We start from the raw sequence: 27,867 nt of genomic DNA on the forward strand, positions 1-27,867 counted from the left end.
TTCCAGTGGTCAATTTGTTTTAATCTTATCTGTCTTTTACAGGACTTATAAAGGTTTTCATTAATTTAATTTATATTCAAAGCATCTTTTAAGTTATTAATTTTCAGGATAGATTACTCAGATATTAGAGATGTATGAGAATATATTTGCATATGAAAGGTCAAAGTTAAAAGAAGATAGATTAAAAAACGACAGAGAAGGCTCTCAACAAAGCTGACAGATCAGAAAAAACGGTTCCCATCAGATAAGCTTTTATGTTTCAAAGAGCGGGGAACATCAGGATCCACTCTCTCTTCAGATCTAAAAGAATCTTCTTTTATTGTGAGAAGATGGCTCCATTGTTTCTTCTGAAGTTGAGGGAATTAAGAAGAGATTTGCTGGAGTAAATGGCTCTACTGTCCAGTACAAGAATCTTCTAGATTGTAGAACATTGCTGTGGGGATTTGATTGCATTCAGTAAAAAGAGTTATAGTGATGTCACCCCCAACGTTTTCCCTTCTCATCCCAAAAGTATTGGATAGAGCATAATCTTTGAAGATGCTGTGGGATTTATACTTCTGTTTAGTTTATGTGCTTCATAGAGTCCTACTGTATTCTATTGATTAGGTGTTTGAGTTCATTTTAAGAAATATCAGCATTAGACTGTTAAAATTAAATTATATTAGGGGTGTCAGTCACTTAAAAATGAAGTACAAGCGAATGATCTGCGTTTCTGTACGCACACTCTGCTTGTGTGCTTCAGCCTGCACTGTTTTCAGCCAGAGCTAAACGTCCCAGCGCAGGCTATGGGCTAAGTCAGTAGCGAGTCACTAATAGCAACAGTGCTACAGCTACACTTTCTAGGTGCAGCACTCTTATTAGTTCCACACAGAGACTGTATATAAAGATGGACGCCGTGTCTCCGTTCCCATTCATTCAGTGAAAATGAAGCCAAAATCTTCCGCCATGTTGGCGATCCTGAAACCCGATTCTGCGCAGTAGAGACCAGAGGAGGGAGAAAGACTGTGGAGAGCAGCCTACTCATTTGAATAACCCCGCCTCTGAGGGCTGCCTCGCGGTCACAGACTGCAGAACGGGGCGGAGCAGAGCTGACTGTCTGTTATTGGTCCCGCCCATAACCAGCCCTTTTACCATAACCACACCTTTTTTGAATAGAGCTGAATAACGTTTTAAAAAACTAATTCTGTGGGAATATAAAAATTTGATAATATAAGCAGAGGTTACACTAGCTGCTGCATTTAAATAAAGGAGGTAGAATTACAGTATATTGGAAAAAAACGTGATTTAAAGTTGTCTGTTTTGCCATTGAAACCTATGGGAATGGGTGGAGTTACACGGCTTTCTGAAACCGAACAGCAGGGGGCGCCCGACCTGTGGTGGCTTCACTTTTGAGAGACGATGCTCTGTCCAGCTATATACAGTCTATGGTTCCACATTACTTTCATTGGTTCCACAAGTCATCTATAGACTGCCTATACTGTGTATTGTGCATGTATTTGCACGAACCAAACCATGACCCCTGTACCATAGTGGTTCGTAAAGAATACACATATCGTTACACCCCTAGTGTGCGTGCGTGTGTTTGTGTGTGCATTTCCTCATCACTATGTGCAATGGGTGCAGCTTAAAGTACCTAAATGTATTTATTGGGAGAGGTGTCCACAGACATTTGGATACATACTGCAAATTAAGCACATCACACATAACATATGTAATTGTTTGAATTGTACACGGATGAATAGAGAAGGTTGTTCCCAGCATTGGTCATGTTTGAAGTTCTTTAAGAAAGAATGTGATCAAATCCAGTCAGCTTGTGAATGTTCTACAGATAATCAAGAAAACCAGGATTGATGACACTTGTGTGCATTAAAAATAAATGAAATGAATGAAATAAAGCCTTACCAAGGGTTCTGTGAGTGATTCAATAGAAGAACCCATTTTGGTTATACTCTTTCTAACATCTTTATTTAAAATAGTGTACAGTTTTGTACAGGCTTGATCTTTCTGAATGGCAGAACAGCACCAGTGCAAGAAATCAGAAGCTTTGGCTGACTGGTGCTCTCAAACAGTCTGCTATACTGTAGACTTCTGTGGAGTGGATGAATCACTGGAGAAATATTCCCTGGAGCAGTTGGTCATTGATGCTGTTCTGTTCAGATTTCTAGTCTTCCGGAATCTGAATGAAATCTAGAAAGCCTATTGACTGGAGTGTAATAGGACGTTACATAACATTACATGACATACTCAAAATTTCCACTGTTTCTTACTTCAGTTTTAGCAAAATAGAGTTGAATAGATTATGAGAAGTGTATATATAGAGATCAAATATACAGATATACACATCTGTGTCTTTAAGGCAAACTCATAGCAGCAGAAACTGCAGCAGTATGTGGATAAGCATTGAACTGATGTAGAAGCACCAGACTGTGCATATCGTCGCTGTCCAATGAAAAACACTTATCTCCAAAACAGCAACTTTACAGGAGAGGGAAAAAACCTTGTAAACTTTCAATGGAAGTCAATGTAAAAACAGTTTATTTCAGGTAATTTTGAAGAGTTTCTATTGGTCCGTTCATCAAGAAATTTTGACACAGTGTAAAAGACAGTTTGTCTGTTCAAATTATGTACTAAACTGAAAATCGACAAAAATGGAGATAAGTGTTTTTCATAGGACAGCGACGATATGGCATATGATCTGTGTCTTTAAGGCAAGCTCTTGAGATGGAAGCAGTATGTGGATGAGCACTGTACTGGTTGCAGGAACTTATTTATTTATTTTATTTTTTTGCACTATATGGCTCACTTATATTCCTTTAATATTTCCAAAAATTGTCAGTGCACCTTTTAATCCGGTGCGCCTTAAGTATGAATTTTACCAGTCTGGTTGTAAGGAGTAGTAAAGCCACTCTGCTGAAGTGCAGCATTATAAAGGAGTTTCAGTTTCGTTTTCCAGCACTAAACCTGAAGCAGTGTTAACATTAGCCGCTAAGCATTAACTCTTTGGCCGTTCAGAGGTGAGTATATCGGACTGTGGCCTGCGTGTTTACCATGTTAAAACAAGCTAATATCGCCCTGGCTTACTGGAACACTCAGGGTTCCTCAGTATAGCTCTGTTGGGCTAGTGGTTAGCTGCTAATGCTAATGCTCCAGCGTTAGTGGAAATCTGCAAATCTAAGCTTACTATAACTGAAACGGAAGCACTTTACTTCCATTCATGAGAGAAATCTTTTTAGATTAAAGTCCATTGGTCGTTTTCTTTTTTTGAATTACAGTTTTGTTTACTTAGCTTAGCTTTACAGGTCTCACCAGACCTGCTGAATGTGGAAGAAAAACATTGTTTTTCACTACTAGTTACTAGTTACTAGTGTCACATAAAATGCGCCTCATAATCCGGTGTGCCTTATGTATGAAAATAGACCAGAAAATAGATGTTTATTGATAGTGCGCCTTATAATCTGGTGCGCTTTATACTGTGAAAAATACAGAAACGTTCTGTCCACATGGTGCTGCTTTAACTTGCATTAAAGACACGAGTGCTTTATTTATTTTTTTTCTGGTAATCTTTATCTTTCTTCAGAATACATTTGCAATTTGTCACTTCTCTCTGGGTGCAGCTATTGTTTTGATGAAGAGTATATAAATACAGCTCTGGAAGAAAATAAGAGACCACTTATAAATGATGAGTTTTTTTTTTTTTTTGCCAAATTTAAAACATCTGGTATATAATTAAGAGGAAGACAGATGAGCACAAGCCATAAAAACAGGCTGAACTGCTTGAATTTTTGCACCAGGAGTGGCATAAACTTATCCAAAAGCAGTGTGTAAGACTGGTGGAGGAAACTGTGATTAAAAACCAAGGTTATTCCACCTAATATTGATTTCTGGACTCTTAAAACTGTATGAGTATGAGTATTTTTTCCAGAGCTGTATATATAAGACCAAATATTAGTTTGCTTTAGTAAACCAGAGATTGAAATTCAGAACACACCAGTACTGATGTTTCAATTCACGCTTTTATCTTAGCTCAGAAAAGACTCGTTCAGTTCTTATTCAGGCCTTATCTCAAGAGGGTGCCAGAACACCATGAACAAACATGCCAGCAATTCTTCTGAGAGTCTAGCCTCAGATATCTCTCAGAATCGGAATCCGATGTGATTCTAAACATAGACCCATTGAAAAACACAAGCAGGGCTAGCACTTCTAGAAATGGCAGATGCTTACCTTGAGAGATACATCTTTGTGTGGGGATAATGAATCAGTTGCAGGTGAAGAGAAGAAAAGGGGCGAAGCAGAAAACAGATCAGGACAAAACAAAAGAGGCATCCCCAAGGTGCATGGTGTTACCACAGCAACAGAGTTGTCAAGGAAGCAGGGCTTAGTGAGCGCGTTACTGAGTCGATTGCATTGGAAAGAACAGGCAGTGACAAAGACACACCTTAGAAGGTCCTTCCAAGTTAAGATGAATGATGTCATGGGAGATGAAAGGACTATTTCTTTTGTTTGCAGGAGGAGAATGAAGCAGAGAACAGCAGTGAAGATAAACTAGCGGTGGCTGCGTGATACAGCTAGCGTTTAATGTTTTAAAAGCAAGGTTGGGAGTGTATTCTATTAATAGAAGCTACTAGCCTAAATAATGGTGCATCAATACAGCATATCATATTGCATCTTCCCAATTCAATACACACGGATATTGAACAAAGCAGACTCGAGTGTACAGTGCCAGTTTGGACACACCTTCTCATTCAATGTTTTTTAGAATATAGAAAATAACAAACAACCAATTATAATATATATTGTAATATATGGAATTATGTAATAAACAAAAAATGGTTTGGCCTTCACGATCCCCTGACCTAAACCCATCTGAGATGGTGATTTGAGGTGATTTGGGATGAGCTAGAGCTTCACAGCATAAAGGAAAAGCTGCATCTATTATTCAGCACCTCCAGGAACTCCTTCAAGAAACTGAGAAAACTATTCCAGGTGACTCTCCCTCATGAAGACAGTGAGATTAAAATGCAGATCTGTCCTCAGAGCTTAATGTGCTACTTAGAATATTCTAAAGTATAAAACATATTCTGGTTTGTTTAAAGCTCACCTTCCGTCGTTTTTTCTTTCATTTTAAAATGTCTAGTTGTGGTCTCTAGTAAGAATGAATGACATGTGAGCCGTTTTTGTAAAAAAAAAGTGCTCAGGTGTCTCTGTATAGCTCTTTTTTAATGGACTGTTTTAGGGGTGTGTCCAAAATGACCGGATTCCAGCTTTGCTCATGAATATTCATACATGCAAACAGCATGCAAATATCTCTCCTCTGATTGGCTAGGAGCACTGCGAAGCCCCTCCACCGCTCTGCCGCTCACTGCCTCCCACCTCCTAACTGATGAGCGGTGATGTTGCGTCTCTTCAGCTCCGCCTCTGGGAGTTTCTCGAGCCAAGGTGGGCTGGTCTGTGAGTTTCTGCCTACGTAGGCAGAAAGATAATTCAAAATTCACCCGTTTTTCGGAGGGGGGGAGGGGGGATTTCTTTGCTTAGCTCCTGCAGACAATGGGGGCTGCAAAACAGTTTAATGTGCAGGTGTACACATTCAACTCGGAGAGACCTACTGTATTCCACAAAAAACAAGAAAAATCGGATTTTCGCGGAAGGTGACCTTTAAACATTTTTGTTTGCAAAATAGTTCCACATATGTTCCCGTATAGCTTACATTTTGAATAAGAAGTGGTCTGTCCAAACCTTTGAGTGGTACTCTGTTTTAATAGTCTATTGTGAGGTTAGTATGGCTTTATGGTTTATGTACTTATTGCATTTACATGTTGCTGAAAAAAAAAAATCTGTTTTATGCCTCAAAGCTGTACAGCACAACCAGTGGCAGCATTTGTTGCCATGGCATGACTAGAATAGCTTTGGTGTGACTGTGCAGGATAATAGTGTTTGCCTCTCTTTTATCCATAAAGTATCATAAACTTATGTTATAGTTTTAAATTTAAAAATGCTGTATCCATTGGCTGTCATGATATGACCTCACCATTGACACTTAAACATGCGGATGTTTTAGTGTGCCATCATCTGTCTATTGTCATATTGTGAATGCAGTAGAGATTTTTATTTTTTATTTTTTTTAAATCAGAAATGCAACATTTGAAGGTTGAATTCTGGATATGTTTTTTTGCAGGGTTTTGTTATATTCTACATTTTTTTCACCATTTGAGCCAAAAATTGTCCACATTGAGCCAAAATGTATTTTGTGTATTTTGTTTAAGGAGGCAGTAGAGAAGTTTGAGTCATTAGAGGAACATGTATATGAAGCACAGCAGTTTGAATTAAATTAGTCATTGCTTGGTATAAATTGCTCAGTGGTTTTATATTTTGGTGTCATTTTCACCTTTATTTTGCCATTCTTGGCTGAATATTTTCACTTATTCACATATTTGGTACCTCCCTGAAACACAGCGTTAGAATAAACCTGGTCTGTTTTTGTTGCTGTACCTTTTAAGAGTCATAGGGGTCTTGGAGGTCTTTCTCACTAATCTCCTTCTTGCACGGCTGCTCAGTTTGTACAGAAGGCCGATTCAAGGCAGATTTATGCATGAGCCATATTCCTTTTATTTATTAATAATGTATTTATCTGAACTCTAGGGCATGTGAAACTTTCTTTAAATGAGTTTGATGGTGTTTGTAAACTATGACAGTTTTTCTATTAATTTATATATTTATTATATTTATATAATTGCAGTATATCTCAGTATATTAAATGTAAAATTATTATATGATCTGTAAATCAAACATGCATAGAGTGTCACCAGTCTCTTGCAAATACATAGCCCCATGTAAAACATGTTACAGGTTGTTTGTGCAATTTACAAATCCAGGTAAAATAGTAAAGTCCTTGTAACGTAAACATGTTTACTATGCTAAATAGATGCCAATGTAAGGAAGATTTTCAGCTGCAGATTATAGCAAATGTTTAAGTTTGTCACTGTCATTACACTCCTCCTTAAGGTCACCATAAACTTGCACTACGCAGTAAATACTAAAATGGTCTTGTTTTGCATTCTGGCTATAATAAGGTATTGGCTCACTCGCTGATGGAGATATTTGACAGACGTTAAGCAGTGGAATGAGTGTCCTTTGAAAAGGGCCTTTCTATCAGGCCTCGGTGCCAGATTGTGATTTATGGATTTTCCACTGCCTAAACAAGGTTCAGGCCTTAGATGGAAAGTCATAACACGTTTGATTGAAATCCGTTCCACATCCGCTCAATCGCTTAAAAGTCGGCAGGAACAGCGAAGATAAGTAAATGCTGGAGACTTAGGAGTACATTATACATTTTAGTACAGTTAAACAATTACAGTAATTTTGGAAGTTGTTTATTTGCAGCATGCTTGCTTACAGTGATTCTCTGTCATTCTAAACACAGCTGATTATTGTATTTGTACTTTGTTTGCTTTATTTCTAATAGGGATCCACAGTGATATAGGAATTATATTGGTATTGGCCAATAATCCAATAATTATTATTATTAGTATTATTTTTAACATCAGAATTGGCTGATTTGGCCAATTCTTTTTATAAGAAAAAGACTAAGTGACCCTGGCCCAGCAACTTCAAAACATCAATAGATTTTAAGCTCATTTTAAGTTACTTTTATTTGTTATAATGTTCTAAAGATATAACCAGGGTTTCTCTTTGTAAATTTCGGCAGATATATACATCATGTGTAATATCGGCATCTGCCCAGAATTCTCACATCAGTGCATCCTTAATTTCTAATGTACAGACGTACAGTAGGGTAGCGCATGCAGCCACTGCTGTCTGTGAATCTCAGTTGTGCTGAGTACAGTGTGTACTGCAGCTTCTAAGTACACAAAAAAAAAATGTGAAGGAAAGTAAAGGCTTTCTGCTTGATTTTTATTTGCAATTTTAATGTGTGTGTGTTCATTTGTCACTAATGTTAGTCGTGCATGTAACATAAAGTATCTAAATGCATAAATAAAGTGATGTCCTTAATTTTTTGCACTGGTTACAAAAAAACTCTGATCTGACCAGTTTTAAAATCACATTTATAGAAGACACGAGCGCATATTTTTATTTGTAAACATTCACAGTGCAGACTAGAAAAAGTAAGTGTACTCTGGCTTTAGCACAGACCTCTTCAAGTCATGCCTTAAAATTTCTACATGGTTAAAGTCAAAACTCTGGGAATTCTAAAACAGAAATCTTTTTCTCTTTCAACCACGCTTAAGCTTATTTGTTTGATACTTGTGTGTGTTGGGTCATTGTCTTGCTGCAACACCCAACATCTCTTTAACTTGAGTTTATGAACTGTTGCCCCTACATTCTCCTGTAAAACTGTGCTAATACATCTTTGAATTTATTCAGTATTTAATGCTTCCTGCATTGTTGGGATGAGGTTTTGTAGGTGTAGTGTTCATAGCTTCAATTGGTGTCAATTGATTAAAAAATGTATTCAGATTAATCACAACAAAAATCTGTGGTTAGCTGCGATTAATCGCACTCGTTCTTCTGAAGCCGCAAGTTTTTTATAGTGGATATTTTAATGTAGAGAAAAGAATGAATGTACAAATGTGCAAAATCTGAACAAGAAGTTTCTTAATTAATTTAATAAATAGATTTTAAAAGGTATTTTACATTGATTCATCCTGTTTTTCCTAATATTAGAAAAACACTGAACAAGAACAATTTTCATGGAAAAACACAATAGAGAAAGCCAATCCTGAAAAAAATAAAACTTTGGATATTAATCAGTTAGATTAATTGATTGTTTTATTGTATTTGTTTAAACAGACAATACAGTTTTTGTCTTGGCCACAGAAAACTGGGTTACAAGGTTAGGTGCTGGGAATCTCTGTCATAGAATACACAGTTAATCAAGTTATGCATGGTGGATGTACTATAGTTACTGAAAGTAGCAATGCAATAATTATTTAAATTATGTATATCTAGCATTAGCCCATACTTTGTGTACAACTTTGATTGAAGTCCAGATTAAATCAAAGACATCTAAGCTAAAACTTGATTTAGCGGAATTCTTTTTATCATTTACACAAGTCAGATCTTTTTATTGTTCAGTTTAAGTTGAAGTTGTTCAGTTGAAGATTATAATTCTGATGCATTTTCCTGTTCTTAGGAAAAGAACAGAGAACCTGCTGACTCAAAATAATATAATATAATGTACTGAATATAATGGACTGAAGCAGCAGCCCATTGGCTTCTATTTTGAGAGGCAGGTGCTGATGCAACTAGCCATTAGTTCCCATTATAGCATTGCTTTATGTGAAGGGTTTTAGTTCTTTTACTGCGAACCATGCATCGCTGAAAAGTGTAGAGGTCTAATTGAATCATTAAAAGCTGTTTTTTTATGAGAATACCTGAAGTGTAGAACTGCCGTGAATTTATAGTGGAAATCCTGCATTCCGCTATAAATAAGATTTTTTTTTTTTGGTTACATTACTTTCTTACTTCAAGGACACATTTGAGTAGAGTTTAAGTGTTTTGTTTTTCTAAACATGAAGGTCTTTTGTGTTTTCTTTACATAATATTACATTACATTACATGTAATGTAATTGATATTACATTAAATCAGGTACTGAGTTGAAGGGTGTAAGTGTGTGTGAGACGTTTAATGATAATGTGATATGCAGCTTATGGTATACCAAAAATTAAACCTAGAAAAGAGGTAATAAAAAAAATAAACATAAAAGATAACAACAAAGTACACTATAGAAAACTCACACACTGAACAAGATTGTTGTTAATGGAAAGTTAAAAAAATATATATTAAAATAAATATTTCTGGATGTGCCACAATGCTTCTGAAAAAAAAAAAACATTATTGATAGATCAGACAACTATACATTTTTATATTGAAATTAGGGCTGCTGATGCTAAAGCGTTAACGCACACTTTATTTTTTTGACCCAAATTAATTTACGACACCTATAGAGTGCCTATAGAGAGCTCTGGGGCAAGCACTAAGCACAATGGAGCAGATCGTGCAGGACACTCAGACTCGCTCTGGTAGTATTCTACATGCTTATGAATTAGATCATACATAAACTAATGCAGCACTAATGCACATTTATGGCGTTACTTACAGAAATAAAATAAATCAAAGAAAGGAGCTCGGTCCAGCAGTCTCCCTGGTAGCGCTACAGCACAACACACACTCTATGTCCTCAGCGTAGTGCCCGTTCACAAAGTATATAATAGAAGGCAAGAATATGGTTAAATATGGACTCTGCCTTCCGCCAAAAAGTAGTTCCACCACAACTTAACTACAAAACAGTGTATGGTTCAGGCAGACTAACACCACAAAAGTTAGCTTGAAAGAAAATTTGGGAATAGGTGAAGATGGTAACGTAAGAAGCGTGAAATAACACTATTACTCCCCTCTCCTGCTCTGTGGGGTCATCTTCAGGTGAAAGCTGCGCATTTTTTGAGCATTTCTGTTTGTTTTGCTGGGTGTTGTTGGTTAGCTTAGCCGGTGTGGCTGGACTGTGGGTAGGTGACCGGAGTCAAGCTATCCGCGCTTCGGAAATTCCCAGTCAGCGCAGCTTGCTTTAGCTCAGCATTAACTTAGCGTAGCCTAGCCTGGCTGGTCCCTTTTTTCCACGTTATCACGAATATCATCACGGCTAGAACACTTCTCAACCAATCAGATTGTGAGGTCGGAACTAACTGTTGTATAAATATGCTATATTTTGAACATGCAATCGTACAAGTGTACTTGGAGGTTAAAATGTGTACATGTGGGCAGGTCAGAATCGATTCTTGGCATTTGTGAATCGATTCAGAATCAGAATGTCCAAATAAAAAATGTAAGCATTGAAAATGTTGCCCTCTTCTAGTATCGATGCAGCCTTAATTCAAAGTTTTTGCTATTTTTTATTTTCTGAAAGTGTTCCACAACTTTTTGAAACAGTTTACATAGATTTCTCTGCAGGAAAATCTGCCCATCTTTACTTCTGAGATACTTTGCCACTCTGAAATACCCTTTTTTATGCATGGTCACAATTGCTCCAGTTGCAGCTGTTTTTCATTAATACAATTTACTTTTTTATTCTTTTGTTTCCCCATCCCATTTTGTTGAGATGTGTTGCTGCCAGCAATGAGTTTCTAAATGTTTTCCATGAAATGAAAATGTGGCTTTCCAAATGTTTTACAAAAATTGGGGTAGTATTAGGCCAACACCCATCACTGTGGTCCACAGGTTGCAAAAACACACTTCTGTAACAGTAGAAATCATCCCCACATTGCTTTCTGAATTGTCACTGGGCTTTCCAGTGCTGTGTTACAGGGTGGTCCCGCTTTGTGTCAGCATTGCCCCTTTAAAGGTTCCCGCTGTGCCAGAGGCGAGCGCGAGGAACGGGAGCAGACTTTATGTGCCGCTGTCATGTTAGCTTAGCATCACACTTCACACACGCAGGCCACAGTTGCAGTGCAGCACCTGCACACACAGGCTCCCTCAGCTCTCCTCCATAATACACACTAGTGTTAGCATGCCACGCTAGCTTCTCCTTAAATCTCCTGCTCGAACCCTCTGTGTGTTTTGTTTATTTATTTATGAGTAATTAAGGAATTGAATGTTGTGGTCTTGTGAATGTACAGTATGTGCACTCACATTTTTTGTTAGCATAAGCGTTGTTGATTAGCATAGCCCTCATGTTCATACATGCTACGCTATAGTGTAGCTCCACTCTATGCTGCATTATTCCAGTCTCCTGTCTATCCATTGGCTGACTCTTGAGAACCTGATATGCCTACTAAACAAATACAGCGTAACAAATAAATATCCTTTCAGCATTCACAGAGTGACTCAACTGTCCTTAGGAAATTCCAGCATTTTTCAGTTGAATTTTGATCTGCATATTTCCTTTACTTGCTATATTGTGAAGAAAATTGGAAAACCCACACTTCAAGTCATGCCCTAAAATTTCTACATGGTTAAAGTCAGAACTGGCAATTCTAAAACAGAAATCTTCTTCTCCTTTAACCACGCTTAAGTTGATTTGTTTGGTACTTGTGTGCTTTGGGTCATTGTCTTGCTGCAACACCCAACAACTTTTCAACTTGAGTTTATGAACTGTTGCCCCTACATTCTCCTGTAAAAGTGTGCTAATCTTTTTTTTAATACATCTTAATTTTATTTAGTCTTTGCTGCTTCCTGCATTGTTAGGACAAGGTTTTGTAGGGTGTAGTGTTCATAGCTCCAATTGGTGTCAATCGAAATGTATTCAGATTAATCACAACAAAAATCGGTGGTTAGCTGCGATTAATCTCATTAGTTCTTCTGAGCCGCAAGTTTTTTATAGTGGATATTTTAATGTAGATAAAAGAATTTTGGATATTAGAGTTTGGATATTAATCATTTATATTAATTGATTGTTTTGTTGTATTTGTTTCAATTTTAAACAGACAATACAGTTTTTTCTTGGCCACAGAAAACTGGTTAGGTGCCTAAAAGGTTAGGTGCTGGAATTTTGATCTGCATATTTCCTTTACTTGCTATATTGTAAAGAAAATGGGAAAACCCACTGATTGGAAACATACACACACTATAATAGAAACCAGTGAGAAGTAAGCCTGGGCAGTTTGACAAACAATAATATTGTATTATATTTGTAATGCAAAAAAACATATCATTGCCGTCAAAAAAAAAAAAAAAACAAGATTTTTTTGCTGATTTTTTTTTTGTTGAGTTGTCCCTTACACTGTGTCAAAATGTTTTAATGAATAAAACAATATGGACGCTATAAGGGCTACCACTTTGATCGGGAGATCGCTGGTTCAAATCCCGTTCATGCAACTTGCCATCAGCTGCCCAAGCCCTGAGAGAGCACAAATGGCCTTGCTCTGTCTGGGTGGGTAGAATGGCGCTCTCTCCCCTCATCATTCTAAAGGGTGATGTTCACATCACAAGGTGTCTGTGAGCTGAGCTTTCCTCAGAGTGCGCTGTGATGCTACTCAGCAATGCTGCATCAGCAGCAGTTCTAAAAAAAAGGCGGTGGCTGACTTCACATGTATCGGAGGAGACATGTGTTAGTCTTTACCTTCCAGGTGTTGGGGCATCTCTAGTGATGGGAGTCCTAATGAGTCCTAATGAGTGGGTTGGGTAATTGGCCTTGTAAATTGGGAATAAATTGGGATATAGATATTTAAAAAAAAAATGAATGAATCAATAGAAATTCTCCAAAATTACCTGAAAATACATTGACTTTTGATATTGTTAGTGCAAAAATACTATAGTGATATTAAAGTTGGGGCATATGGCTCTTTCTTAATTTTAATAATTGGTAATATTATCAAATCAAAGTATGATATTAGGTTACACATGGATGGCAGCCTGTGTAGCAAGTGCAGTATTAAAGTAAGGAAGTTTTTATTGTCTATTGATATTCCCAATATATTCCCAGCCCTAATGAAAACCTTCTTCAGCACCTGCCTTTGTAGCTTTGATTAGGGGTTCAAGCAGTGCAGCACTTTTGAGACTGTTGGGACCTTTCTTCTTCCTGTTCCTTTTCAGCCTTAAGTTGTGCAGACATGATACTTGTTCAATAGATAAACTGTTTGGTCAAATGTATTGTGGCCAATTGGGACACCTGCTCATTCATTGGTTCTTCTGGAAGTAAGATTATTAAAAAAAGAGTTTATTTATCTTCTGTTGGAGTAACTGTCTCTACTTAAGGATCGACTGTGAGGATCTACTCGATTGTTGAGCGTGGCTGTGAAGATATTTGATAATCACCACCGCACCTCACCTCACCTCATTCCCAACTCATCCCTCCACAGCTCAGTGTTGCTCTATAGCCCATGTCTGGCATTAGACATGGTGTCAACGGGTTCATGTTTATCAGCTTTATAGAGTCCTATTCTATTGGCAGTACTTTAATACTCTACGGGGACTAGCCAGGCTGTGTATGTGTGTGCATTTGCACATCTGTGTCAGCAGTGGGTGCAACTGTATGTAACTGAATGCGTTCATTAGAAGGGGTCCAAATAGGTTTACTTTGAATATAAAGAAACTGTATTGTTAATTGCTGGGAAAAATGCCCATAGACTCCTGTGTTTGGAAATGACACACAAACCTTGCTCTAGAGGGGTGTGTGTGTGTGTTTGCAGTGTGTGTGAGAGCTGGGGCTGGGCTTAGGGCCATCACATGACTCCTTTCCCAGTTACAACCGTACACACACACACACACACACACACACACATATACACATATGCACACATACACAGTCAGGGCCAATCTTGTCAGCCTCGTCTCACTCACACTCCTCAGGGGTCTCCTGGCTCTGAACGCAGGGGCCGTGATGATTGTTACCGCAGGGCTCGTGCCCCCCCAGCCCCCATCTATTTCTCTTAGTTTTCCTTCCACACACACACACACACACACACACACACACACACACAAACATCTATGCGCACATGCAAAGTCACAAAATGCAAGGACACATTTGAGCCAGCTCTCTCTCTCTCTCTTTCTCCCTTTCTCTTTCTCGCTCTCTCTCTCTCTCTCTCTCTCTCTCTCTCTCTCACTCTTTCCCTTGCTCAATCTTTCACACATACATGCACACACAAAGCTGTGAACACACACAGTGTGCAGCCTGCATTTATGCACAAGTGTACGCTCAAATGAACATTCTTCATTCTGCATCCTTATAGGCTGACATTTGCTTTCTAAGTGGCACGAAGCACAGCATTTAGGTCTGTGCACTGTCCCAGTAACAATTGCAATGAGAACTGGTTTTATCGACCAAGTGACATCATCACTTACAGTGAACTAGTTTTGCTAGTAATTATCCTTTGGCCAATATTTAATATAACATATATAGACAGTTATCATCTATGGACAGTATACATGTTCAGTCTAGCAAATAATGCTATAGCAAATAGAAAGAAGCTCAAGTATTTGAGATCTGCAATAAATTGAGATTATAATGGCTGAGTGGCTGAGTGGTTGTGGTCAACAACAAGGTCGTGGGTTCAATACCGAAGTTTGGTAGGCCGCCATTGCTGAGCCTGGTTCATTATTACTATGTGTGTCTTCAGAGTGTACTCATTGCTGTGTATGTGTGTGTGTGTGTGTGTGTGTGTGTTCACTGCACAAATGGGTTAAAAGCAAATTCCATCTGTGCACAAGTGTAATAGTTAGTAGGGCTGCACAACATGTACACAATCTAGACATCCCAAGTCTCCCGGAAGCTGCGGGAGTCTACCACATATTAATCAGTAAGAGAAGGAGCATCAGTTCTACTATCCTTAGGTATCCTTTGGTGTGTACAAGGTTTTTTATTCTTTTATGTATTATATTTTTTATTTTTTGTTGGGTTTGGGTGGGGGATCAAGGTTCAGATCCATGGGTATGTAACCCTGGTAAAATAAGCACTCTTTGGGTAAAGCCATTCTGAGGAGCCTGTGTGTAGACCCCTCCCACTTTTCCCTCTCTCCCACTCTCCCCTCTCTCCACCCCCCTCCTTCTCTCTCTACCTTGCTCTCTTCCAGCGTGTGTGTGCTGCACGGAGCTGGAGATAAATGTCCATTTTGTGTGAGGAAATATTGAGTAAAGACGCTGTTTAAACTGTACTACAGTGATACACAAGTACCCTCGTTGGAGATTTTTTAGTTATCAACCGAGTTGGATAAACTTTTGCGCTGTTTGATTGAGGGAGACTCCGGTTGTTTTAATAGACGGGAGAAACGAGTGAACTTGTCAAATCCAAGATGGCGAGCCAACCCTGAAACTACGATCCCCAGAATCCTATGCGAGCGTTTTCCCGCCACCCGAGCCCCAACGGCGCCTCGAGGAGGGAAACAGATAAGAGGAGCAGAGTCACACACACACACTCTCTAAAAAAACGTAGTCTACCCGGGTAGTGAAGAGACACACTTTTTTCTGACAATAGCAAACTCAAATCATAAAAAAAAAAAAGAAGAGACACGGACTGAAACAAACATAAAAAAAGGGACTCTTGGGTTTTTTTGAACATTTAAATGCTGTTTCACAAAGAAGATTGTGATTAGTAAATGAGTTCTGTAAGGGTTGTTGAGCAGATTGTGTTCTGATTTACTTGATACTGCATAGATGCACTCACTGTATTTCTTTATTTTGAGGTTTTGGATTTTTGTTTTGTTTATTAACTCATTCAGTGAATTTACAGTATTAAGCCCCATTGAATTAAGCCACATCCCCTTTTTATTATTTTTTCCTTTCCCCATTTAATTTCATCCACACCCATATTCTCTTCATAGTCACTAAAGGTACGTTTTATTTATTTTTGTTCTTTTAATAAATAACCTGCATCTTGAACTCTGTATAAATATCCCGGTCTGTTGTATTTTAATCAAAGCCCTCCGAGCGAATCTAAAGAGTCTTCTGATACTGGTCCAACCCCGGATTTACTGCCTATATATTTTTCTATTGTAATACTGTTGTATAAAATTTCTGATATTTTGTGAACTAGCTAATGTGGCTGCTGCGTTGTACATAACGAGTGCTACATCGCTTATTGTGGCGAGCCAGCCAGGAGGGTTTTAGACGATTTGCAACCAGACTACTTTAATATTTTACACATTTACAAATTTTTCCCTTTTATTTAAATAATTGGGTCATATGTCCATTATGGATATTGAGTTGCATGGTGTAAATGTTAGCAGGTCACTATATGTTTCTGGTCTCTCAGGTAGCGAAACACAGGATGAAATAGTAGCTGTACTAGATAAATATGGTACTATAACCAAAGTTGTCCAGCTCCAGACAAAGCACACAGGTGAACCAATAGTCATTGTTGAGTTTAGTTCTGAAGCTCCCATTTTGGGACTTGAACCTGATTTCCCTGTTGAGATTCCTAGCGCAGCAAATGTCCAGTGGTTTCTTGATAGCATAAGCAACTTACCAGAGCTCCAACCTGCAGTTCAGGCTAGACATGTTGCAGAAAATGAGTGTAGGGATAGTGATTCTGACAGTTCCTCTGACACTAGTGCAAGTACAACCTTATCGCCTCACAAAGCACTTGTTAGTGCTAGCCCTACTCCCCTAAATTCTTCCCAAAAAGCACAAAAACCATGCCAGGTTACCCCTGAACCCTTGAGTACTGACATGTTGAATCCTCCCGACATACAAAGGGTAGTAGTAGAACATGTTATTAGAAATGAATCACTGCCAGCACAGAGCTATGGGTCTAAATGGCTACGAACCTTCTCAGGGAAGACACCAAAGCCACCTGGAGAGGTAGACTTTGAAACATGGTGCCTTCATGTGGAGCTTATGTTCCAAGACCATCTTCCTGTCGATGCTCAGAGGAGGAAGATTTTAGAGAGTCTTCTCCCACCAGCAGCAACAGTAGTAAAGCAGCTTGGTCCATCTGCTCATCCAGAAGAGTATGTCACCCTGCTTGAATCTGCTTATGGTTTCATTGAAGATGGAGAAGAAATTTTTGCAAAATTCTTGAATACCCACCAAAATTCTGGAGAAAAACCCTCTGATTATCTCCAAAGACTACAAGTTCTTCTTGGTTCTGCAATCAAAAGAGGAGGTGTAGAACAGTCTAATGCAAAACGCCACTTACTAAAACAATTCATCCGTGGTTGCTGGGATCACACCCTCATACTTAGCTTACAGTTGGAAGCAAAGATCAGTAATCCTCCAGATTTTGCACAGTTTCTTCTCTTGCTCCGAACTGAAGAAGACAGGAGATCTTCAAAACTCGAAAGAATGCAACGTCATTTCAGCAATTCAAAGCAAAAGCCGTCCTTGAATTTTCACTCTGCACTGGAAATGTCCCCACGGTTAGATCCTCATGCTGAAACACTACAAAAATACATGTGTGAGACAGAACAGCTAAGGAAAGAGCTTGCTGATGTAAAGCTACAGCTCAGAGAACAAAAATCAAAGAAAGAAAACAGAGATTCCCTAAAACACAGAAGCCAAGAAAGTTCCTCTGGTGTTCAAGCTAACTCTTTGTCTTACCAAGCACCTCCCAGACCCAGAGCTGTCCCCCCTGTCCATCAGGCTATGCCTCCATCTCAGCCAAAAGCCTGGTTTTGTTTCAGATGTGGACAAGATGGTCATATTGCACGGCAGTGTGTTGAAGCCATGAATAAGTCGCTGGTTGACCAAAAGTACAAAGAGCTACGAGCAAAACAAGATGAGTGGAAGCTTAGACATGGCCAGTCGTTAAACAGGCCAGGGTCCCAGTAGAGGGACAGACTGAGACCCGTTTTCTTAATACTTGTCCCAGCCAAGCCGTAAGAAAACAGAGAGTTATGTGTGAGAGCTGTCTTGAGAGTCAACCTTGCAGCAATCTTATTAATGGACTAGTAGGCCCTAAATGCATGGCCACTGTCATTATTGAAGGCAACAAGTGTCAGTCTATTCTCGATTCCGGTTCTCAGGTAACCACACTGTCAAAGTCTTTTCATGAGCAGTACTTATCATCACATCCTATACTTCCTTTAAATGACCTCCTCGAAGTAGAAGGTGCTGGAGGCCATGTTGTTCCCTATCTCGGCTATACTGCAGTTAGCATTCATTTTGACAGCAGCATTACTGGACAGCCAACTGAAGTACACACACTGGCTTTAGTCATACCAGACTGTAGGTCCAATATTGCTATTCCTGTGCTTATCGGCACAAACACCTTGGACATGCTTTATAGTTCCTCTCTCTGTTCTGACCTTGCATCCAATGGGTGTAAAGGGACCCATGCTTATTCTGCTCTTTTCAAGAACCTATGTCGTAGACACCAAGCAAATCAAGAAGGCGGCAGAGTCGGTAAAGTGAGATTACAGAGCAAGAGCAATGTTGTCATCTCTGCAGGACAGAAAGTTGCCTTGTCAGGCTATGTGAGAAATGTGCTACACACACCAGGATCTCCGTTACTGGTTGAGCCACCAGTTCTGCCGAGTTTGCCCGGTGGTCTTGTTTCTTGTAGTTATATCATGACCAGTCCCTCCACAAATTCTTTTAAAGTTCCTGTTCTGATCAAGAATGAAACTGACCACACCATATCCATTCCTGCAAAGCGCGTTATAGCTGAGCTGTTTGTACCGAAAGCTGTTTCTCTTCCCCAGTCCCAAAGAGTTTCAGAGACCAAGTCTCATGAGCATCCTTCAGCCTCCTGTAGCTTATTAGCTCCTGTTGGTGGTCAGAGCATGATTTCGTTCGACTTGGAAGAATCTCAATTGAGTGCTGAGTGGAAAGACAGAATAACTGCAAATCTAAACTCCATTCCTGAAGTGTTTGCCAATGGTGACCTAGATTATGGTCATACTACTGCAGTCACACATCGTATTCGGCTATCTGACCCCACACCATTTAAGCAAAGAGCTGGGCCTATCCATCCATCAGATTATGAAGCTGTGCGACTTCACCTAAAAGAACTACAAGATGCAAACATAATCCGAGAATCAGAAAGCTCTTTTGCGTCACCTGTGGTTGTCGTCAAAAAGAAAAGCGGCGCTATCAGACTTTGCGTCGACTACAGGAAGTTAAACAGCCAGACTATAAAAGATGCTTATGCATTGCCCAATATTGAGGAAACTTTCTCAGCATTACATGGTTCCAGATGGTTTTCAGTCATGGATTTAAAGTCAGGATACTATCAAGTGGAAGTGGAGGAGGAAGACAAACATAAGACGGCCTTTGTTACTCCGATGGGGTTCTGGGAATTTAATCGGCTTCCTCAAGGGGTGACTAACGCTCCAAGTACCTTCCAACGTGTCATGGAAAAGTGCATGGGAACTATGAATTTGAAGGAAGTGTTGGTCTTTCTGGACGATTTAATCGTTTTCTCTGACACCTTGGAAGAACACGAAAGTCGTCTGATGCGTGTACTAACAAAGCTGAAAGATTTCGGACTTAAACTTTCCCCAGAAAAATGTCACTTCTTCAGAAGGTCTGTTCGTTACCTCGGTCATATTGTCTCAGAAGATGGGGTTGAGACGGACCCTGAGAAGATATCCGCCCTGACAACTTGGCCTAAACCTAGAAATATCCGTGAGCTCAAATCTTTTCTTGGCTTCACAGGGTACTACAGGCGTTTTGTCAAGGACTACTCAAAGATTGCACGCCCATTAAATGATCTGACTGTTGGCTATATTCCCCAAAAACGACGCTCAAGGGGGAAACCCCACCAACTTGTCGACCAAGATTCTGGAGGACCACTCCAAGAAAAGTGGAATGAAAAGTGTGACGAAGCATTTAACACGCTCATTGAGAAATTGACAACTGCTCCCATCCTAGGTTTTGCAAATCCACATCTACCCTATGTTTTACATACAGACGCCAGCGTTCAAGGGTTAGGCGCAGCACTTTATCAGCAACAAGATGGGCAACTTAGAGTCATAGCCTATGCTAGCAGAGGGTTGTCCTATTCAGAGAAAAGGTATCCTACCCACAAATTAGAATTTTTGGCTGTAAAATGGGCAGTCACTGACAAATTCTTTGATTATCTCTATGGAGCAGAGTTCACCATCATGACCGACAATAACCCCTTGACGTATGTTCTAACATCGGCTAAATTGGATGCTGCCGGACACAGATGGTTAGCTGCATTGTCAACCTTTAATTTCAGCATAAGATATAGAGCTGGAAAAAGAAATCAAGATGCTGATGGACTTTCTCGTCGCCCTCATGCTCAGCTAGAATCTGACTCAAGTTTACAAGCTGAGGATGACAGAGTTAAGCAGTTCCTTTCTCGCCTCATAGAAGACGATCAACCAGTCTTCCCACAAGAAGCTGTTAAAGCTGTCTGTCAGATACATCTGTACAAGTCCAACTGTGTGGATAACACCCCAGCCATCATTGAATGCCTTGCTATGAATGTCGATGCCATTCCGACAGAGTACACATGCACTGAACTGATTCCTGGATCTAGTACATTACCCTCAATGTCTCAACAAGACTGGATTTCAGAGCAACGGAATGATCCAACCATCAATCGTGTTATTTCTCTCATAACTTCTGGGAAAAGAGTGTCCTACAGAGCCAAACAGCGAGAAGACAGAGAAGTGCAGTTGTTGCTAAGAGTGAGAGATCAGCTTGTCCTAGACAATAACGTGCTCTATCGAAGGCGAATGGTTAGAGGTGAGCCGTCTTTTCAGCTCGTTCTTCCAAAAACGTATCGCCAAATAGCTCTTGACAATCTCCATGATTCCATGGGACACATGGGAATTGACAGAACACTTGATCTTGTCCGTACCAGGTTCTACTGGCCACACATGCAAGTTGAGGTGGAAAAGAAAGTCAGAACCTGTGAACGCTGTATTCGTCGAAAAGCTGCTGCGGAAAGAAGCGCTCCGCTTGTCAACATTAGAACTAGCAGACCTATGGAGTTAGTCTGTATTGATTACCTCTCATTAGAGCCAGATCGCAGAGGGACGAAAGACATTCTTGTTATCTCTGACCATTTCACGAAGTATGCAGTCGCTGTTCCCACTTCGGACCAAAAAGCGAAGACCGTGGCCAAGACTCTATGGAACAATTTTTTCATTCACTATGGATTCCCTGAACGGCTACATAGTGATCAAGGTCGCGATTTTGAGTCTGCTTTGATAAAAGAGCTGTGTCAACTACTTGGAATTAAAAAGACTCGTACCACTCCCTACCATCCGAGAGGAAATCCAGTTGAAAGGATGAACAGGACTCTCCTTAGTATGCTAGGAACCCTCCAGGAAGTGGATAAAGGGAGGTGGCGTGATTTTGTGCAACCGTTAGTTCATGCTTATAATTGTACAAAAAACGACACGACTGGATTTTCCCCATATCAGCTCATGTTTGGTAGAGACCCTAACCTACCAATTGATCTTGCTTTTGGACTTCCCAGAGAACAGACTGCTACAATTCATTCAGAGTATGTCAAGAACTTGAGAGAAAGCCTAAGGGAAAGCTACAAACTTGCAGTTGAGCATAGCGAGAAAAATGCTTCCAGGAACCGAGCACACTATGACAAAAGAGTTCGTGAATCTGTCCTTGAACCTGGAGACAGCGTTCTCGTCCGAAACGTAGGTCTAAGAGGAAAGCACAAATTAAGTGACCGATGGAGTCAAGAAGTCTACAAGGTTGTGAAACAGATTGGTGATTCCCCTGTGTATGTTGTCGCTCCAAAAACGTCTGGAGGACCAGAAAGAACTCTGCACAGAGACTTGTTACTGCCTTGTGGATTCCTCGCTCAAATGCCAGATACCAATAAAAGCGCTGAAGTAGTTGAGGTTGAGCCACCCGCTACTCATTTAGATGTTGATGTTTCAGAAACTTTAATGGAGGATGAAACGCCCGAAGGTGATACTGATGAAGAAGACTATTCTGTTCAAGAATTCTTTCCCAAAGATGGCATTGTAGTTGAAACAAGGATCTATCCAGTAACTGGAGAAAGACAAGTTCAAAGTCTAAGCCCAGATGTTGAAGTTTTCTGTCCAAAGACTTTGGAAACTTGCAATGTCTCAAGAGAAGTCCCAAGCACAAGTGAAATCCTTGAAAAGACTCTTCCTGATACAGAGTCACAAGTACATTCAGTCCAAGAAACCAGTCAAGACAACGTGTGTAAAGAACCACCTGTACCTGTTGTATCTGAAAGTTCTTTAGAAAGAGTCAAGCCTGATTCTTTAGATGTAAAACATGACATTGACAATGATGCATCTATAGTGCAGCCTGAGTGTCCATCAGTTACACTTACTGAAACTGAACCAATTACTGTTCAGCCAAAGTCTGTAGTAGAAGCAGAGTTAAGAAGGTCTACTAGACAGAGGTCAGTCCCAGAGAGGTTAACTTATCAGTCACTGGGAAATCCACTAGTCTTAGTGATGCAGTCTTTATTCAGTGGACTTGATGAGGCTTTTACTCAAGCTTTGAACCCAGAAAACCTTGAACTTGCTCAGCTTATAGCTGGTAATGAAAGTTAAAGTAACATGCAGGGACGCATGTAGATTCTAGGCGGGGAGGATGTAACCCTGGTAAAATAAGCACTCTTTGGGTAAAGCCATTCTGAGGAGCCTGTGTGTAGACCCCTCCCACTTTTCCCTCTCTCCCACTCTCCCCTCTCTCCACCCCCCTCCTTCTCTCTCTACCTTGCTCTCTTCCAGCGTGTGTGTGCTGCACGGAGCTGGAGATAAATGTCCATTTTGTGTGAGGAAATATTGAGTAAAGACGCTGTTTAAACTGTACTACAGTGATACACAAGTACCCTCGTTGGAGATTTTTTAGTTATCAACCGAGTTGGATAAACTTTTGCGCTGTTTGATTGAGGGAGACTCCGGTTGTTTTAATAGACGGGAGAAACGAGTGAACTTGTCAAATCCAAGATGGCGAGCCAACCCTGAAACTACGATCCCCAGAATCCTATGCGAGCGTTTTCCCGCCACCCGAGCCCCAACGGCGCCTCGAGGAGGGAAACAGATAAGAGGAGCAGAGTCACACACACACACTCTCTAAAAAAACGTAGTCTACCCGGGTAGTGAAGAGACACACTTTTTTCTGACAATAGCAAACTCAAATCATAAAAAAAAAAAAGAAGAGACACGGACTGAAACAAACATAAAAAAAGGGACTCTTGGGTTTTTTTGAACATTTAAATGCTGTTTCACAAAGAAGATTGTGATTAGTAAATGAGTTCTGTAAGGGTTGTTGAGCAGATTGTGTTCTGATTTACTTGATACTGCATAGATGCACTCACTGTATTTCTTTATTTTGAGGTTTTGGATTTTTGTTTTGTTTATTAACTCATTCAGTGAATTTACAGTATTAAGCCCCATTGAATTAAGCCACATCCCCTTTTTATTATTTTTTCCTTTCCCCATTTAATTTCATCCACACCCATATTCTCTTCATAGTCACTAAAGGTACGTTTTATTTATTTTTGTTCTTTTAATAAATAACCTGCATCTTGAACTCTGTATAAATATCCCGGTCTGTTGTATTTTAATCAAAGCCCTCCGAGCGAATCTAAAGAGTCTTCTGATACTGGTCCAACCCCGGATTTACTGCCTATATATTTTTCTATTGTAATACTGTTGTATAAAATTTCTGATATTTTGTGAACTAGCTAATGTGGCTGCTGCGTTGCACATAACGAGTGCTACAGGTACATCCCTGAAATTAATTTTTGTGACTTCGGATGTCTCACAAGTGCAAGGATTTACAATGTAAGTCCTATGATTTGTTTTTTTTAATGCAGAGAACACTGACAGAATCATAGACCACAAATCAAGAATCAAGACCAGAAATAAATCTTTTATCAATCAACTTGATAAGAAGTCAATGGTCCATGTTTCTCTCTGGACTGGCTGTAGAAACTTTTGACTGGGATTCCCGCAATTTTGTTTTCAAATCAATTGAGTGTAATGTTGTCATGTGGCCACTAGATGGTATGGGCCTCCGTGTGTCTCCATATGAGACCAAAGGGTCAATGTTTAAAAAAAAAAAAAGAAAGAAAATATTGATGGTGCAGAGAAGCAGAAATGTAATGTCCCCATATGAGAGTGAGGGGTCTCAAGAGGTTATAGTGAAACACAGTTCTATTATTCTATTATCATAGCACAGTACAGCACAGATAATGCACTAGATATTTATACATATTTATATTGTGCAATCAGATTAAACTGCACTTAAGTGTACTGTGTCTATTGTGTAATATTGCAGTATTGACTTATTAAGATAAAGCAGCACATAAATAAGTTCTATGGTCAGTGACAGTGGAGAAACGTGTGTGTGTGTGTGTGAGATTAGAGTAACAGATGCCCACGTGAGGAGCTGACTGTGGGCTTCTGGACAGAGCTTAATTAAAAGAGGAATTAATTACATCTTTTTGCAGAGAGCACGTCCAGAGAGCTTTTTCAGGGAGCGTTTACAAACTCTCACACACCATATGTCCCAAAGACCACCACAAGTCAAGTGTTCCAATCGCATTACGCTCGCACATGTGCGCACACACGCAGTAAGCACTGAATAAACACACAGTAAACACGTCTCCCTAATGACCAAAGGAAGATATTCAGCTTCAGCTGAGCTTGTGCTAATTACTACTGTACTACAAACTCTGCAGGATCAGCAGACACTGAGACTGATTTTAGCCTTTGGGCCGTCTCTCTGTTTGTGTGTGTGTGTGTGTGTCCACAACCTCTGCACCTTAAAAAGCAAGGCAGCCTGTAAACAAAGCATACTCGGACCAGACCCCCTGAAAACGTTCCCACTGCTGGAAACCATAAGCGCTGCATTGTTGAGCATTGTTGCAAAATTGAAAGCAGTGTGCACATAGTTGGCAAGCGCAGTGGAAACTCTGAGACGGTGATGCGATGTCCTAACATCTTAAACAAGCCAACTATTGTCTCAGTCCATTGGCAACACACTCTTCCTGAGGGGTCTCTCCTATTCGCTAATCTGAAGCGGTTTTATCTGGAAAGTGTGATTTAACCCCTGAATCTGCAGCCGCATTATCTGGTAATTAAATGAATGAATGAATGAAGTTCAACTTATATAGCACTTTTCTAGAAACCCAAGAACGCTTTACAATATACACGTTTGTACTAGGGATGTCACGATTCTCTAAATCTTCAATTCGATTTTTTTTCCGATTTTAGGGTCACGATTCGATTTGATTCTCAATTTTTTTTTTTTTTTACAGCAGAGAGGCCTATGCCAGTTTTAGATTAGTCTATGGTCAGTCATTGGTTTGATTCGTCAAATGTACAATATCTTATTTCAAAAGGTGGGCTTGGTGCAAGTGATGCAAAGTGATACAAGTGATCTGTAATACACCACATTAGGCACTAATGGTCAGATTTAAATAATTTAATTAAGATATATATGTAATGCCATCTAGTGGATTTTTTTGGTAGCAGCAGTGTGCACTATTAAAACAGCAATGTGCAACATAAAATAAATAATTAAAATTACAGGAACAGTCATGTACAAAATAATAGAACAATTAGAGCTTTAACAAACTGAACGCTATCCTACTATAACAGTAAAACATAAAATATGACTTTAAGACTTTTCGGTCCCTGAGAATGACAAGTTTTTCTTTAATAAAGATATATTATTAACTTTATCTGAGAGAAAGATGCGTCTTAAGATACCTAAACTATTAACATATTTGAGGCTATTGTTATTATTATTATTACAGCATTTACCCAGGACAGAGTTCCAGTCCATATCTGGGCACAGTCATACATACCTTTTACACACACACACGAACTTACGTACATACTACACACTTTTACACATACACACCAGATCAATTTAGAGTATCCACTTAATTAAAGGAGAACTCTGGTGTGAAATGGATTTTGGGTGTAGTAAAACACGATAAAGAGTACTAACCTTTATTGAATAGCCCACCTCTGCTCTCCCCCAGCTTTCGGAGGTCCAGAAATTTTGTACAGTTTGTCAAAAAAAAGCCTAGAATGGGTTTAAAACAGGGCATAATTTTCCCCTGCAGATAAATCACTTTTTATATCAATATCCAGGCTCAACATAGCTCCACACCTTATTGGTAGAATCCGGAGAGCCCTGACATTTAAAACGAGGCATTAAGAACTTAAAAAGTGCTTTATTAAAAACACTGTTTACAACCAGTAGTGTTAGCTACATCTCCGGGCACCACCATCTTTAAGTAAAGTCATGATCAGTAGAGTGACAAGCACATAATGTTGCAGCCTGGCCCCTTGCCTTCTCCTCTATTATGCCGGCTAAAGCTGCAGTATGAGCACAGTATGAGTGGCTCAAACCGCAATTTACTATTTAACTGTCGATGGGGCCAAGGAGCAAAAAAAAAAAAAAAAAAATCTCACATACTGCTGCTTTAATAAAAATAAATAAATAAATAACGTAAGAGAGTCAGGAAAAATGTCCCCATTGTGCTTTTTTTTTTTTTTTTTTTTGCACAGGTGTGGCGTAGGCCTACTGTCTTATGTGAGATAAAATGCCACCTGTTTTAAAAACAAGCCACAGATTTATTAGTTTGGTTTTCTGCCCTGATGGGCTATAAAAGTTTTTACTCTGTGAAATATTTCATTTCACCACATTCTCCCCATCAACAGGAGAAAAATCACCTGGCTTTGATATTTGAGAAGAACAACAAGTGAAGGGAGATGATAATGATGTTATGAAGAACTTGCTTTTAAGCAGGTCCTCATCTTTTCTAGTTACTCTTGCATTTTATGCTCCTCTGACTTGTAATAAGGAGAACAATAAAGAGTTTTTGTTGTTTCTTCTTGGGACTTAATGTGGTGCTAACTGCGCTGTGTAACTCTGGTGAAGCAGACAGGACAACACTGCTTGCGAAATCTGCGAAATACTGCATAACTGGGTGAGATTTGCCTAAAGTAAAGTCTGATAATAGTACTCTACGGTCTCTGTCCATTTGTTGTTGTTTTTTTGTTCTGTATCCCACAGCTTGTCATGCCAGGTGTGTCTCAAACCCAAATTGTCTTACGTTGAAGAAAATGCCACCAGTTTTGAAAACAAGCTTTCTTTTTAGCATGGCCTCTTTAAGAGGAGAAAAACCAGCTGGCTTTAGTTTTTGAGAACAACAATTGAAGGGAGATAATGATGTTATGAAGGCAGCAGAAGAGAACTATGCTTAGTGTTCAGCAGGGTTTCAGCTCATCTAGTTACTCTCATGTTTTCACATTCCTCTGAATTTTATTAGGAATAATAGTGTTTTGTTGATGCTTCTTGGGGCTCATTGTGCTGCTAACTGCACTATGTAGCACAGGTGAAGTGAGAAAAGTCAGACAAAATGTCCCTAAACTTTATTTTGCACAGGTGTGGTGTAGGCCTGCTGTGTCTTATGTAGAAGAAAATGGATCCTGTTTTGAAAACAAGCCACAGACTCATTAGTTTTGATTTCACAC

The 27,867-nt window shown here is 39.5% G+C and overlaps 1 protein-coding gene across 4 annotated transcripts in view; it reads left to right on the top strand.

Annotated features, from left to right (window-relative positions):
* The window catches only part of acot7 (acyl-CoA thioesterase 7), a 184,381-nt gene that overhangs the window by 22,800 nt on the left and 133,714 nt on the right, over positions 1-27,867 (top strand). The gene's annotated exons all lie outside the window — the stretch shown is intronic.

This window comes from Astyanax mexicanus, chromosome 12, assembly GCF_023375975.1.
Source record: "Astyanax mexicanus isolate ESR-SI-001 chromosome 12, AstMex3_surface, whole genome shotgun sequence".
Classification (NCBI taxonomy): Eukaryota; Metazoa; Chordata; class Actinopteri; order Characiformes; family Acestrorhamphidae; genus Astyanax; species Astyanax mexicanus.